This window comes from Lepus europaeus, chromosome 6 (assembly GCF_033115175.1).
Source record: "Lepus europaeus isolate LE1 chromosome 6, mLepTim1.pri, whole genome shotgun sequence".
NCBI lineage: Eukaryota > Metazoa > Chordata > Mammalia > Lagomorpha > Leporidae > Lepus > Lepus europaeus.
In genome coordinates, this window is record NC_084832.1 from 124,399,488 (window position 1) to 124,414,392 (window position 14,905).

Consider the following 14,905-nt stretch of genomic DNA (forward strand, 5'->3'; position numbering starts at 1 on the left):
CTTTCCCAGGCCATAGCAAAGAGCTGGATCAGAAGTGGAATAGCAATAATAATTGATAGAATTAAAAAGGAGAGAATGATCCAACATGGGAAGCAGGACACACAGCAGACTCTTAGAATGACAAATTCCCTAAACAGCACTCTGGCCTCAGAATCAGCCCTTAAGGCATTTGAATCTGGCTAAAAAGCCCACAAGAGCATTTCAGGCATGAAAGTGACAAAAAATGACCTACATGAAAGATCTCTGAGTGAGATCCCGGTGGAAAGAAAGGGCCATCAAAGAAGGAGGTACCTTTCTCTGAAGGGAGGTGGGAACTCCTACTTTGATTATGGCCTTGTCTAAATAAGGTCGGAGTTTGTGAACTCAAGAGGCTTCCATAGCCTTGACAGCTCATGACAAGAGCCTCAGGTGATTACTGACATCATAAGTAAGACTGTCAATTGTTAAATCAACAACAGGAGTCACTGTGCACTTGTTCCCCATGTAGGATCTCTGTCCTTAATGAGCTGTGCTATGAGAATTAAACTAGTCTCCAAACAGCACTTTATACTTTGTGTGTCTGTGTGGGTGCAAACTGTTGAAATCTTTATTTAATATAGAGTTGATCTTCTGTATATAAAGATAATTAAAAATGAATGTTAATGAAGAATGGGATGGGAGAGGGAGTAGGAGGTGGGATGGTTTAGGGGTGGGAGGGTGGGTATGGGGGGAAGACTGCATAATCCAAAAGTTGTACTTATGAAATGTATATTTGTTAAATAAAAGCTTTCTATAAAAATATAAAAATAAAAGATTATCTTAGGTTTCTTTAAAAAAAGAAAAGAAGTGGAGCAGCCAGGACCTGAACTGGCACTCATGTGGGATGCTAGCACTGCAGGTGGCAGCTTCCCCTGCTACATCACAGTGATGGCCTCAGTTTTACAAATTCCTAAAATAGAAAGAGAAGGTTTGAGAAGTTAATAATTCATCCAGGTTTCACAGACTATAGAAATCTTCCTTTTGCTGAGATGTCACTGTGTCTCCAGCTGTGGAGGTTTGACCTGCTGTCCTTAGAAAGACATAGGTCTGCTCAAGCATCCGAGGTGGCAGGGGGAGGCTGGCTGTGTAGTCGGGCTCATTTAGCACTCATGGGCATCTACATGCTCAGAGAATGGCAGAGATTCTGATCACAGACCATAAGAAATAACCAGCACATGATTTCAGTTTACCATTTTATATATCCAAGGCTTCACTGAACTGCCCCGCGTATCTCATTAGCAGTCCAATATAATAATAACAATTTGAGCAATGCACGACATTAGAATACACATTTTCAGCTTTCTTATTTCTGGTGAACAACACCATATATATATGGTCTCATTAGGATAGAAAACATGATTTTTTTTTTAATATTTATTTATCTGAAAGTCAGCATTACACAAGAGAGAGGAGAGGCAGAGAGAGAGGTCTTTCATCCGCTGGTTCACTGCCCACATGGCCAAAATGGCTGGAGTTGTGCTGATCCAAAGCCAGGAGCCAGGAGCTTCCCCTGGGTCTCCAATGTGGGTGCAGGAGCCCAAGGACTTGGGCCATCTTCTACTGCTTTCTGAGGCCATAGCAGAGAGCTGGATTGGAAGTGGAGCAACCAGGACTCGATTGGGTGCCCATATGGGATGCCAGGAGTGTGGGCAGTGGCTTTACACCACAGCACTGGCCCCAGAAAACATTGTTTCTAAAAAAATTTTTTTTACAGTAACCTGGTAAAGTTCAAGAAATCCCTGGTCTTTGGCCTGACTGTAAACAATAAGTCCTGCGTACCAGTGTTGCTGTGAAGTGTAAGCCCCTAGTCTGTATCTATCTGCTTTTTAATATACATGCCAGAATGAGATTTTTAGACACTTGGATTTTCAAGTTTAAGAGAATATTTGGGAATTAACTGAGGCATGGTTTTAAAAGTTATGGGGAACTTTGGGCCAACACTGTGCCACAGCAGGTTAAAGCCATGGTCTGCAGTGCTGGCATCCCACATGGGTACTGGTTTGAGTCCCAACTGCTCCACTTCCAATCCAACTCTCTGGTATGGCCTGGGAAAGCAGTGGAGGATGGCCCAAGTGCTTGGGCCCCTGCACCAAGCTGGGAGGCCCAGAGGAGGCTCCTGGCTCCTGGCTCCTGGCTTCGGATTGGCAAAGCTCCAGCAGTTGCAGCCATCTAGGGTGGAAGAACTTTCTCTTTCTGCCTTTGCCTCTCTGTAACTCTGCCTTTCAAATGATAATGATAATGATAATGATAATAATAAAAATGTTATGAGGACCTTGGTTTGTTTTTTTGGTTTTAGTAGATCAGAAATCAAAACCTCATGGGAAACATAAAGCTTTTACATGGAGAACTTGTCCAGGGGAACTTCCTCTTTTAAATCAGATCACATTTTATTGCTCTTAATAAAACACTGGCTCCCTTTCCAAACAGTTTGCCCATATTGCCATAATTACTGAACCCTGCAGAAATGATTTTTCTGTACCAGTAATCTGCTCTGTAGCCTCGCTTTTTGCCTGTTCTTCATTTATACATCTGGGCAGCAGTGTTTATTGACTGCCACATTTCTCACTTCTTCATTTTGCAGACACGGCCCCAGGTTCGCCTTCCTTATAAAGTAAGCTAGAGAATGGCGACACAAGTATTGCTTTCTGCAGTATTTCAGAGTGAGCATTTCAGCCAGGTCCAGCAACTACGGAATAAATGCTTTTTAATAACACTCAGGAGTGAGGGAGGCCACGCTGTTTACTTTTCCAGCACTCATTGTTATTAGCCAGCCACTTTCCCAGGTCATTGCCGGTAGGGGTGGCATTGACTGAGAAAAAAACAAAACAAAACAAAACAAACATGTTTATTTATTGGGTTGAGGGATGATTGACAATCATGCAAGCGAAAAAAGTTGTGTCTAAGGATGTCAGGTCATCTGCAGCCAGTCATTGGTTTAGCTGTTCTTCACAAAATTGAAATTAGGAGTCAAGAGTTTTGGTTCCCCTTTGTAGTCAGATAAATTTAGATAAAGGGAAGCTGAATGTTTGAGATGATTGGTTATCCAGCTAACATATTATATATATGTCAAATAAATCTAAACTGAAACCCAAACATGGATTCACATGAGTTTTTATGAACAAAATTAAAGCAGTCTGCATTCCAGACTGATTTTTAGTTTTTGTAAATCTATCCTCAACCATATGAGGCAAATTCAAAAAGTTCATGGAAAACATGGAATTAAAATATAAGTTTATTTTGGTGTAAAAACAGTTAAATAAATGTGTTTACTCTCCACATGGCTGTTATAGACTGAGTTGGCCCATGCCAAAGGCAGGAGCCAAAACCTCCATTCGGGTCTCCCATGTGGGTATCAGGGACTCAGATAGCAAGGGCATTCCCAGGCACAGTAGCAGGGAGATGGATGGGAAGTGGAGCAACTAGAACTCCAGTATGGAATGCAGGCATCCCAGGTGGCATCTTAACCTCCTATACCACAACACTTGATCTGTTACAAAGCATTTTAAAATTCACTCATGGATTTTTTTAAATATTCATTTTCCTACATGTGTTTGCCATGGTATACCATGTGTTAGGTACATATATTCCTCACTTAAGACCCCCTAACACATGACAGACCTATGGAAGCTACCCTTCCAGTAACTTTAATCTGACATCGATGTTTATCAGCAGCAAGGCTCAGAAATTATCATACAATATACTGCTGTAGCTTAGGCAATGTCCTCCTCTGTCCTCAAATACTCCTAATAGAAATTCCAGGGGGCACTGGGACCTATATGAATTTGTGGTTGTGACAAGAAGAGCCAGTCCGGCGAGGTTTCAAGCGAAAGAGTGCTCTCTGAGTGGCTCCATGTTCCTCGTGTTGCTACATGGGACTGGGTTGAAATGGCTCCTTGGGGTTATACACTTTGTTCATGTAAGGGAGGTAGAGCCTGTTAAGTCTTTCTACCCGAATGCCTGTGTTCATTACATTTTATTCTAATAATCATGTATCCCTGGAGTAGAGATTGGGCACAGTGGTTAAGGCATCACTTAGGATGCACACATCCCGTGTTCCAGTACCTGGGTTCAAGTTCCTGGCTCCTCTTCCAATTCCAGCTTCCAACTAATGCATACCCTGAGAAGCAGCCCCCGATGTCACAAGTACTTGTGTCCCAGACGCCTACTTGGAAGTCTCAGATTGCAGCTCAGGCTTCTGGCTTTGGTCTGGCCCAGCCCTGGTTGCTGTAGGCATTTAGAGCAGAAGATTCATTCTCATTCTGTCTGTCTCTCTCTCTCGTAAATTAAAAGAAAAATTAAGATTTTATAAATAAAAAATAATGGTTCATCTCTAATGTCCCTTACGATAAATACTTAACCCTACATTTAGATGACTAAATTTGGAGTGTAAATTGGAGTTTAAAGTGCTGCTTCTGGTATATACTATGTATTCAAATGCTAAATCTCAAACGCAGTTGAGATTAAGATTAACTTCCACACATGTGTATCATCTTGTTTATACTGAAGACTTTTAAGAGTAAATTAGCTCAGAGACTTTAAAACATGCATCAAACAGATCTGTGAGCAAACAAGGTTACAACTCACAAAATTCAGTCCCTAAGGTGATTCCTCAGAGCTCCAGCGAAATGTAAAATCAGAGAATGGTTCAATTCCACATTCCAGAATACCATCAACTCAAGGCTGTCTACAGTATTTCTGAGTAATGCTTGACCATTTGCACAGCATCTATATCATATGCTTTATACTTTTTCTAAAATTAAAAGTTTATTTTTAAGTGTTGTCAAGTTGTCACTGCTAGGAACTTTAACAGGTCTTTATAAGCACCCAGGAAATTGAACTCACTATTTTTTTTATTACCTTATTCTACCTTGCAAAGAGCTTGCATTCCTGTCAGGATTATTTCCAAAAATAAAAAAGCCCCCAAGGAATACCTTAATAACTGTGTTTCATTTCTGTGCCTTCAGGCAGCAAAGGCTTAACGGCCTGCTGTTGTGACTTCCAGAAATATCCAGAAAGAGGAAAATATTCTAAAAATATTTTAAGTTATACTATCTGTGATTTGCAGACTGACATAGTATGTCATCAAAGAAATATAAAATGTGGGATTTAGTTGAATAACTGTTTATACTTTAAAAATTAATGTTGTTTCTTTCAAAAGTTTTAGTATCTGCATTCAGTCCATTGCATAAAATATTGTAAGAAACTTCTTATTACACAAAGAAAGCTATATAACAAAGAAGTAACTGGAAAAATAACTGTTTTTTATTAAGAAAAACATTGTCTTCCTGAAGTTCATATAAACTGACTGTGAGTACCAGTTTGTGAAGTCCCCTTAAAAAGCATAAATAGTGAGTGGTTTTAAGTATTTCAGTGTAACAACAACAACAAAAAGATGAAGACCAGGGCAAACCATTCTGTGTAGTTTGTTTTATGGCATTTTTTCCTTTAGAAAATTTATAGTTGTTCTGACTCCAAACAGAAGTGTTGGCCCATGTTGGTGGGAGAGCCTCCTGGCTGGTAGGCAGGGGGACCGACCTCTACTCAGCGGTTGTATCCGAAACCTTGTGGCAGTGTCCAGCGGACTGCACAAGATCTCTTTCTCCACACAAAACAGGCTTTGCTGGTTTCCACAGCAGTTTTGTCTCAGGTACACAGTGTTTCACCAACTTGGTGACTGAAAAAGTAACTCATTTTAGGCAGCTAATTTTTGTTCCTGAAAGAAAAGTAGAAACATAAAAAATCCATATCCAAATATTCATCTAGCACATCTGAGTCTTTTTTTTAAATATTTATTTACTTGAAAGAGTTAGACTGAGAGAGAAGGAGAGGCAGGGAGAGAGAGAGAGAGAGAGAGAGAGAGAAAGGTCTTCCATCCACTGGTTCACTCCCCAGTTGGCCACAATGGCCAGAGCTGTGCTGATACAAAGCCAGGAACCAGGAGCTTCTTCCGGGTCTCCCACATGGGTACAGAGGCCCAAGGACTTGGGCCATCTTCTACTGCTTTCCCAGGCCATAGCAGAGAACTGGATCAGAAGTGGAGCAGCTTGGACTTGAACCGGTGCCCATATGGGGTACCAGCACGGCAGGTGGTGATTTTACCCGCTGTGCTACAATGCTGGCCCCCAGAGTCTTTGTTTTCACTGGAGAAATGGATATTTAAAAAATGATGAGTCCATCAGAAATACAATATTATTTTCAGAGCTTCAAAAATAAAATTATTTACCTGAATTCTATTACAAACACACTTGATTAAAGTCATAATTTAACAGTATTGTTTAATGGTGGTGATATCTGCTTATGAACCAGGTGTAAAAAATTCCATTTCAACTTAAATTATATGCCTGACTTTGATGTACAATTTAATGCTTTATCCGAGGAGTTTGGCTGGTGTCAGACCTCACTTCCTCCCCTTATCTCTATAGCTCCTCACAAGAAGAGCGCAGAATAGAAGTCGTAGCAGCCCCTCCATGGTCAGCAACAGTGGGATCTGCAGGTAGGTGAGTCAGCAGAGGGAGCCTGAGCAGTGTGTCCCAGAACCGGTGGCTGAGCTGACACAGTGCTCTCTGATCAGGCCTGTTACAAATGGTAGCATTCATTATATGCTAGCAGGGAAGTCCTGCCATGCAGATGAAGCACACTGACTCAGTAAATAGAAGATTCTACCAAGTGCTTACTGAAGGAACAATGATAGATCACTGGCTCCATGCAGCCAGCCACAATGTTGAGTTATCCTGTGTACCAGAATGTCATTGTAGCGGAAGATGCAGAGGGAAGCAGTTGCTCTTAGTGTTACATTTCCTAAAGACCACATTAGTATGAAAATAAAGGGATTTCCGATAGGTATCAAATTTTTCTGCATACCTGAATTATGGCCCCAAAGTTTGTAGTTCTGTCATACATAAAATGCATTATTAATAGCATGAAGGCAGCTATGATTATAATGGATAATCCTGTAGAATGAGAAGTGAAAAGACCAAAAATGAAACACTTTGTAGTACCAACTTATAAAGTAAGTATGCAGAGAAAACTAGGCAGACTGAGAATAAAAGGGAAAATGATGAGAAAATGGCTTTCGTTAGGAATTTCCAGGAAGTAGTTGAGTTTCTATGGTAGCAGATGCCATGGGGAAATAACCTTGCCTTTTGATTTAATAAATGGAAAGTCACAGTAAACTTAGAAGATTTTTAGGAGAATTGGTGATTGGTGTTAAAAGGTAAATTGCAGATGGCCACATAGCAAATGGGCAGTGGGAAGGACTCTACCTTTAAAAAAGAAACTTGAAAATGAGAAAAAACAGTAGCTTTTGAGAGGACAAAGGGATTCAACAGAGAACTGAGAACATGTGATTGAAAGAAAAGTTAACATTGAATCATCAAGGCTCCAATGGAACAAAAAAGATGTGATATCAAAGTAACTTTTGGTGTGCTCAGAGAAAGAAAACATATCCAATGATACCTAGTCTTTGATTTCATTTGTATGAAGCTAAAAATTAGGCAAATGATATTAGAAGTTAAAGAGGATGATTCCCTTTGAGAGAGGGGTAGCAACTGGAACAGGGCATGATGGTTTTTGAAATTCGGGTAATTGCTGACCTTTGGGCTGGTGACGTAGAGGTGTCCATCTTGTGAAAATGCCCTGAGCTCTACATGTGTGATTTCTAATCTTTTCTGTATTTATGTTGAGCTTCAGTTGCAACAGAAGTGATTACTAAGGATGAGTATTATAATTAAAAAGTTGTGCAGATATAGAGAGAGTCAAAGGCAGGTTGCATATAACTTTGAGGGAGATTATGTTTATAGCTTGTATTTGTAGGTAAAGAGGACTCATCAGCTGAAGACGTGGGATGCAGATGGTAGGAAAGAGTGGCTTGCAGAGTGGAGAAAGGGAAAGTTGCTGGGTGCATGGGTTAAAGCCAATGGGTTCTCTGGCCACAATGAGGTGTCAACTAAATACAATGAATAAATCAGTGTTTTACTTCTTTCCACATATGATTTATATGCAAAACAAATCTCATCTATGGAAATTAGCAAGCTTAGCTCATAAAACAACATATATAATTACTAAATTTTATTTGAAAATTTATCTCAGTTCTTAATGAGACAAAAGAAGAAGTTAAAAATGGTCATTTCTGTGATCCTGTTGTTCATGACTAGAAAACATACAAGTTTCTCAGGGGAAGCAACTCAGGGCATTTTGTTCTGACAGATATTTCTAACTGAAGAATTGAGAGGATACCAAAAGTGAAATAATGGATAGAACCTCAAATATATTCTTAAAACATGCCATTGTGGGTTTCCTAAAGCTGACTTTAATAGAATTTACCCATGAGACCTGAGGACAATCTTGCAAAGCCCAGTAAAAATGGAGACTACAATCCACAAAAAGAATCTGTTGGTAGATACTCAAGTTTCTAATGGTCCCACTTAATCTGGAGATGGAACCTGAGTATCTAGAACAAGGTGTCAACTTATTTACAAATGAACCTCTAAGATTTTAATTTTTTTCATGAATTTTTGTTTATTTGAAAGGCATACAGAGAGAGAGAAAGAGAGAGAAAGACAAACTGACCTTCCATCCACTGATTCACTCATAACATGTCCACAGCAGCCAGAGCTGGGTCAGGTCCTAAGACAATTCATAACTCCCGAGTGGCAGAGACCCTAATACTTGAACCACGATCTGCTGCCTCCAAGGGTGCATATTGGTAGGAGGTTGGAATGTAGACTAGAACTGGGACACTAACCCAGGCACTCCAACAGGGGATGTAGATTTCCCAGGTGGCATCTTTAACTGCTGTGCCTAAAGCCTACTGCCTCCAAGTTTTCTACCAGCGTCAGGAAGCCATAAATGAGTATTTTTGGTTTGAAGTATAGGTAGTCTTTATTATTCATTTACAATTCATCTGCATGGTTAAAGGTCAAACAGAAAACAATATTCCCAAATGTTTTTGGGAAACTGAAATAAATTGAGCACTGTTTTATATATGAGTCAGAATGCTTACAAGGTAGCTGAAAATTACACACACACACACACACAGTCACCCTTCCCATAACCTTACTGGACTCTGAAGAACATAAATTTGTGATGGGACTACTCAGAAGTGTTAGGCCTTGTTGGCCATCGTGCCAAGAACTCACTTTTCCTAAGGGCTGGGTGAAAGGAAATGTATCCAGGTTTATTTGGTTCTGAAGCGACTAGATAAGTAGAGGATGGAACTCAGAGGGCACTGAAGTGTCTCTGAGTGTGCCGAAATGATTGACTCTTAACCCAGGTTAGACGGTGATGGGTGTTTGATCAGAGAGACTGAAAGAGGCAGAGCACGGATGGGAGCAACCAGCTTGAGAATTCAGGTGCAGTCCAGGATGTGCAGATCTGGTGAGTCCGTAAAGATGCTGCAGCACGGCTGAAACAGGACAAATCATAGTAATTTAACAGTTTATGTCTTAATTTAAATATAATTTAGAAAATGAAAATAAAAACTATTTCCTTTGGACAAAGTGGGGCAGCTGGTTAAGCAGTTGTTTGAGATGCCCAGATCCCATGTTGGAGTGTCTGGGTTTGAGTTCCTGGATCCTCCAGCTTCCTGCTAATGCACACCCTACAAGGCAGCATATGATAGTTCATGTGCACCTGTGTGGGAGACCGGTGTAGAATTACAGTTCCTGACTTCAACCAGGCCCAGCCCCAACTATCGCAGGCATTTAGGGAGTCAATCAATGTATAGACGATCTCTCTATCTGTCTCAATCTCCCTCCTTCTCTCCCTCCCTCCGCTTCTCTTCCCCTCTCTACCTTTCAAATTAATAAAAGTAAATAGTCTTGTAAAATTTTAATATATTAAATAAGATTTTGTGCATCATGTTTACCATAGACAAATGTAGAAGGAAATCTTTTAAAATAGAGCGACAGTACACAAGTGTAGATGTGACATCAAAAATCAATGGAAGGTTGAACTAGTATGCTGACAATTTATGAGGATCACGATATTTATTAGCTTTAAATTGCATCCCCTTGGATATTAATGAAAAAGTAGTTACTTTTCTGCCAAAAAACAAAAAAACAAAAAACAAAACAAAAAAAAACCCAGCGTGCACTGCCTTAATCAAGTGGATAGAGCTGATATAAAGAACATTGAGTCTTAAGTGAAAGAAGCCTGCAAAAGTAACAACCAGCCTGAACTCCTTAAAAAAAGTGTAAAAGATAAACAAAGACTGAAAAATTGTTTCAAATTAAAGGAAATAAACATTGCAGATAAATGTAGCACAAGAGAAAAAGTTGTGTTAAACACTGGGTGCAATTTTTATTATTGATTCTGGATTAAACATAGTGTTGTATCAGGAAATGACATTGTGCCACAGCTTGTTAAGACACCTCCTATGATGCCAGCATCCCGTATGGTGCCATTTTGAGTCTTGGCTGCTCCATTTCCTATCCAGCTCCCTGCTAGTGCACCTGAGAAAGCCACAGAACATGTCCCAAGTGCTGGGGTCCCTGTGCACATGTGGGAAACTGGGATGGAGCTCCAGGCTCCTGGTTTGGTCTGGCTCAGGCATCTGGGCAGTAAACCGGCAGATGGAAGGTCTCCCCACCCCCGTGCCCCCTGAAACTCTGCTTTTCAAATAAACAAATAAATCTTTAAAAATATTGCATTAATTTTAATTTCTAGTTTTGAAGTTGCAATTTAGCCTCTGTGCTTCATGAAATACACTTGTAATTATTTAGGATTAATGGGACATAGTATCTAGAAAATAATGTAACATATTCTTTCTGCTCCTATTGATTGATATGTATACTTACCTTTATACTTAAAAAAGTTCATGGTGGGTGAAGCATTGTGGTACAGTGAATTATGGCAGTTTTTGGAGTACCAGTATCTCATATTTAATGCTTGGAACTGAGTCCTGCCTCTGCCTTTGATCCAGCATCCTGCCAATGCTCCTGAGAGGCAGCAGAACAGGGGAGGTATAAATGCTGTTCTGTACATTTGGCTTTCACCTGGCCAAACCCTACTGTTACAGATATCTGGAGAGTGATCTAGCAGATGAAAGGTGTGTGTGTGTGTGTGTGTGTGTGAGAGAGAGAGAGAGAATCATTTCAAAAGTTTATGGAAAATCAAATTAAAAGTTTATTTTTGTGCAATTTTTTTGAAATACACAAAATTTTTCATAAATTGCATTTCCATCTACTTTTTGAATATCACTGCATCCACATAAACAGTGTGAAACAACGAATGTACCTGGATATACTGCTGATGAATTTCAAGGGGATAAAATACTATATTATGTGAAGAAGACTAGTAGATGCCACGTTATTCAAGTGACAAAGTGAATATAATCGTTAATAGGACAAAATTAAAATCATGTATACATGACAGAATGCAGTGAGAAGATAGCATCACTTAAGTGATATTTCTGCCAAAGGTTAAGATCATGACTCTGACCAAGTGGAAAGCGTATCTGCACCCTAATTGAGAAATGGCCTACAGAACTGCTGAGAAATAACCCACAAAAGGAATCCTGTCGAGAAAGTCAAGGGAAGAATAAACACTACAGACTGAAGGGGACAAGGGCCATGTTGAATAAATCCAGTGCTTGGCTCTGACCTAGAAGTTGTACTGATCAGAGATGCTATGGGGACAGCTGGAGAAAAGCAATGGCTGATGTCTGATGATTAGGTGGTGATGTGTCAGGTTAATCTCCTGATTCTGAAGCTTGCAGCCTCAGACCATCCACATCCATTTGCAATGAAAAAATGACCTTGTTTGTGCCCTGATTGGAGGTGACTAACAACAGAAACAATAGCCAGCACTATAGATACCTCAGTTGGTCCAGCTCACACAGCTGTGAGTGGAAAATTGAAGTGGAACTAACTTTCAGGTCACCTGTTGCCAAAACTGTTGCTCCCAGATCGGTTGCAGACAGGAGCCCAGCAACAATGAAAATTTCATTGGGTGACGTCAGGACCCTGGAGCTTTACTTTTAAGATTACAACCATAGGTGAAATAGTTTTTACCCATATGATCCTGAAAACTGCCCAACTAGTGACTTCCAAGAGGTAGAAGTGACCTAGTCAAGAGCAGAGGTCTTGGCAACATTTTTTTGTGTGTGTGTGTTGCTCAAGGCATTTTGCTTGTTGACTTTCTGGAACGCCAAAGAACAATACTGTGTGTTTTTCATGAGAGCAGTTTGAGAACATTAGCTAAAGATGTAGCTGACAGACGCCCAAGGAAATCTTCACCAGAGGATCCTTTTGCATCACCACACTGTACATGCTGAGTCCTGCCATCCAACAATGGCAGCTGTGAGAGCGACTGTCCGTGAGAAATCATTAGGCATCTACCTTACAATCCTGATTTTATTCCTTCCCACTGACTTTGTTTCTGAACTTAAACTAAAGAGTACCTGTTTTTACTCAGTGACAAATGTAAAAAGACTGCACGAACATGGTTAAATGGCAAGGATCTTCAGTCAAGGGCTGGTGTCATCATTTATAAAAGTATCTTAAAATTGATGGAGAATATGTTTAGAAATAAAGATTATTTAATCTTAATACTGTTTTCCCACAGTCTTTTCGCTATCTCCTCATATATGGAAGACAGATTTGGGGTTTTTCTGACTAATGAGAATAAAATTGGAATGAAGAATCATGGGTTAGGGTGTCTTTCAGATTCACCATAGTTTGTCCATGAGGTCACCGTACAAGCCAGAGATCTCCATTCACATTTCCTTGATTGCTGTGGGAATAGGAATTACCCTGTTCTGGGTATCTAATCTTGATTAAGGTGTCTTTTTGGTAGAGGAATTAGCCAATTTGAACTGAATCAAATTTAAATTATACTTAGGTCACAGAAGTTACTGACTTCATTGCTTATCCAAAAAAAATATGTTAATATTGATTGACAACAATTATATCTTATCAGATTCCAATAAAAAGCTGTTATGACTTGGAAAAATGAATCACTTACCATGTTAACAATAGATTCAGTGGAAGGAAAACAATTGAAACATGGTAATAAAAAACAGGAAACCTAAGTAAACCAAAAAACTATCCTCTTTTACAGGGTTCTTTAGTACTGATAATAAGCTTTCATAGACTATTTATATTTTTATTTTGAAACTGATGGGAGTTTATATTTTTATAGTTATTATCTTTCATAGTGTACTTATAAAAATTATATAATACACATTTTTGTGTGTATTAATTGTGTCACATTATTTTGTAAAGTGCATTTCAGTAAAATGATGAATTTTCAATCACTGGTTCATGTCTTCAGAATTGTTCAACTAATTGTTTTGAAGTCAATGAAGAAAATAAAAAATTCACAGAGAGGCAGTTGAAAAGACAACATAAAAGAACATCTTATCATGTACATTAGCCCCAGTTAACCCTCTTCGCTCTCTTCCACTCTGTGTAATTATGGAACTATTTCCTAACGTCCCTTGACTCCACAATGGTTTCAGTTTACAGAACTAATTGACTCTTCTTCACTCGGAAAGGTCAGTGGTTGAGGTTTGCCTTAATGTATTTTCAAAAGTGCAGATCATGGGCAGTTGGAAAAATGTTTTCTTTCCAAATCACGACTATATTGTAAGACAGGTTTTTTTTTTAATTATTATTATTATTATTTGACAGGCAGAGTTAGACAGAGAGAGAGAGAGTCAGAGAGAAAGGTCTTCCTTCCGTTGGTTCACCCCCTAGATGGCTGTTACGGCTGGCGTGCTGCACTGATCCGAAGCCAAGAGCCAGGTGCTTCCTCCTGGTCTCCCATGTGGGTGCAGGGCCCAAGCACTTGGGCCATCCTCCACTGTCTTCCTGGGCCACAGCAGAGAGCTGGACTGGAAGAGGAGCAACTGGGACTAGAACCCGGCACCCATATGGGATGCCAGCGCTGCAGGCGGAGGATTAACCAAGTAAGCCATGGCGCCGGCCCTAGACAGGTTGTGAAAACCTGCTTTCATTGCTGTTTTATCTGCTATTATTGTATGTATTATTTTTGTATGAAAGCGAACATATTTGTGTCTTTCAAAGATTTTAGAAATTTTTTTTTAGAGAGAGAGCAAGATAGATATTGATCTCACATCTGCAGTTTACTTCTTAAACGCCACAACAGCTGGGTTTGGGCCATGCCAAAACTAGGATCCAGGAAGTCTGTGTGGGTCTCCCATGTGGGTTGCAGGGACCCAGGTACTTGAACCGTCACCTGCTGCCTCCCAGGGTGCTCACTGGCAGGAAGCTGGGCTAGAAGCAGAAGAGCCAGTGCTTGAACCAGGCATCCAGTTAGGGGACACAGGCATCTGAAGCTGCATCTTTACCAGTGTGTCCCATGCCCAGCACTGGGGGAGTGATTTTAGAATCTATCTTCCAATCATCACACAGAAGCAATGCTGAACTAAACGAAATCAGCAAACAAATAATAGGCAAGCTCTTCATGTGCCTTCCGTCGTCAGCACAGCATCTAGTTCCATTAAATATGTTACATGTACCTTGGGCTCTGTTGAAAACACAGAGAAATTTGTTTAACTCTTAAAAAATTGAAGTGTATATGTTTTGGCCTTTTTTTTTTTTCCCCATTTCTAGTGACAAAATGATCAGGCCAAAGACGATCATTTTCACAGCAAAATCAGTATGTAGGAGAGATTGCTGAATGCACTCATACCTTCCTTAATTTTCCCAAAGCCATGGCTAAACTTTTGGCTGCTTGTTATGATACTTGTGCTTAAGACTTGGGATACACAGCAGACTCATAGAATGGCAGATGTCCTAAACAGCACTCTGGCCTCAGAATCAGCCCTGAAGGCTTTTGGATCTGGCTGAAGAGCCCATGAAAGTATTTTAGGCATGGAAAGCCAAGACGCTCTGGAAAAAAAAAAAGAAGACCTAAATGAAAG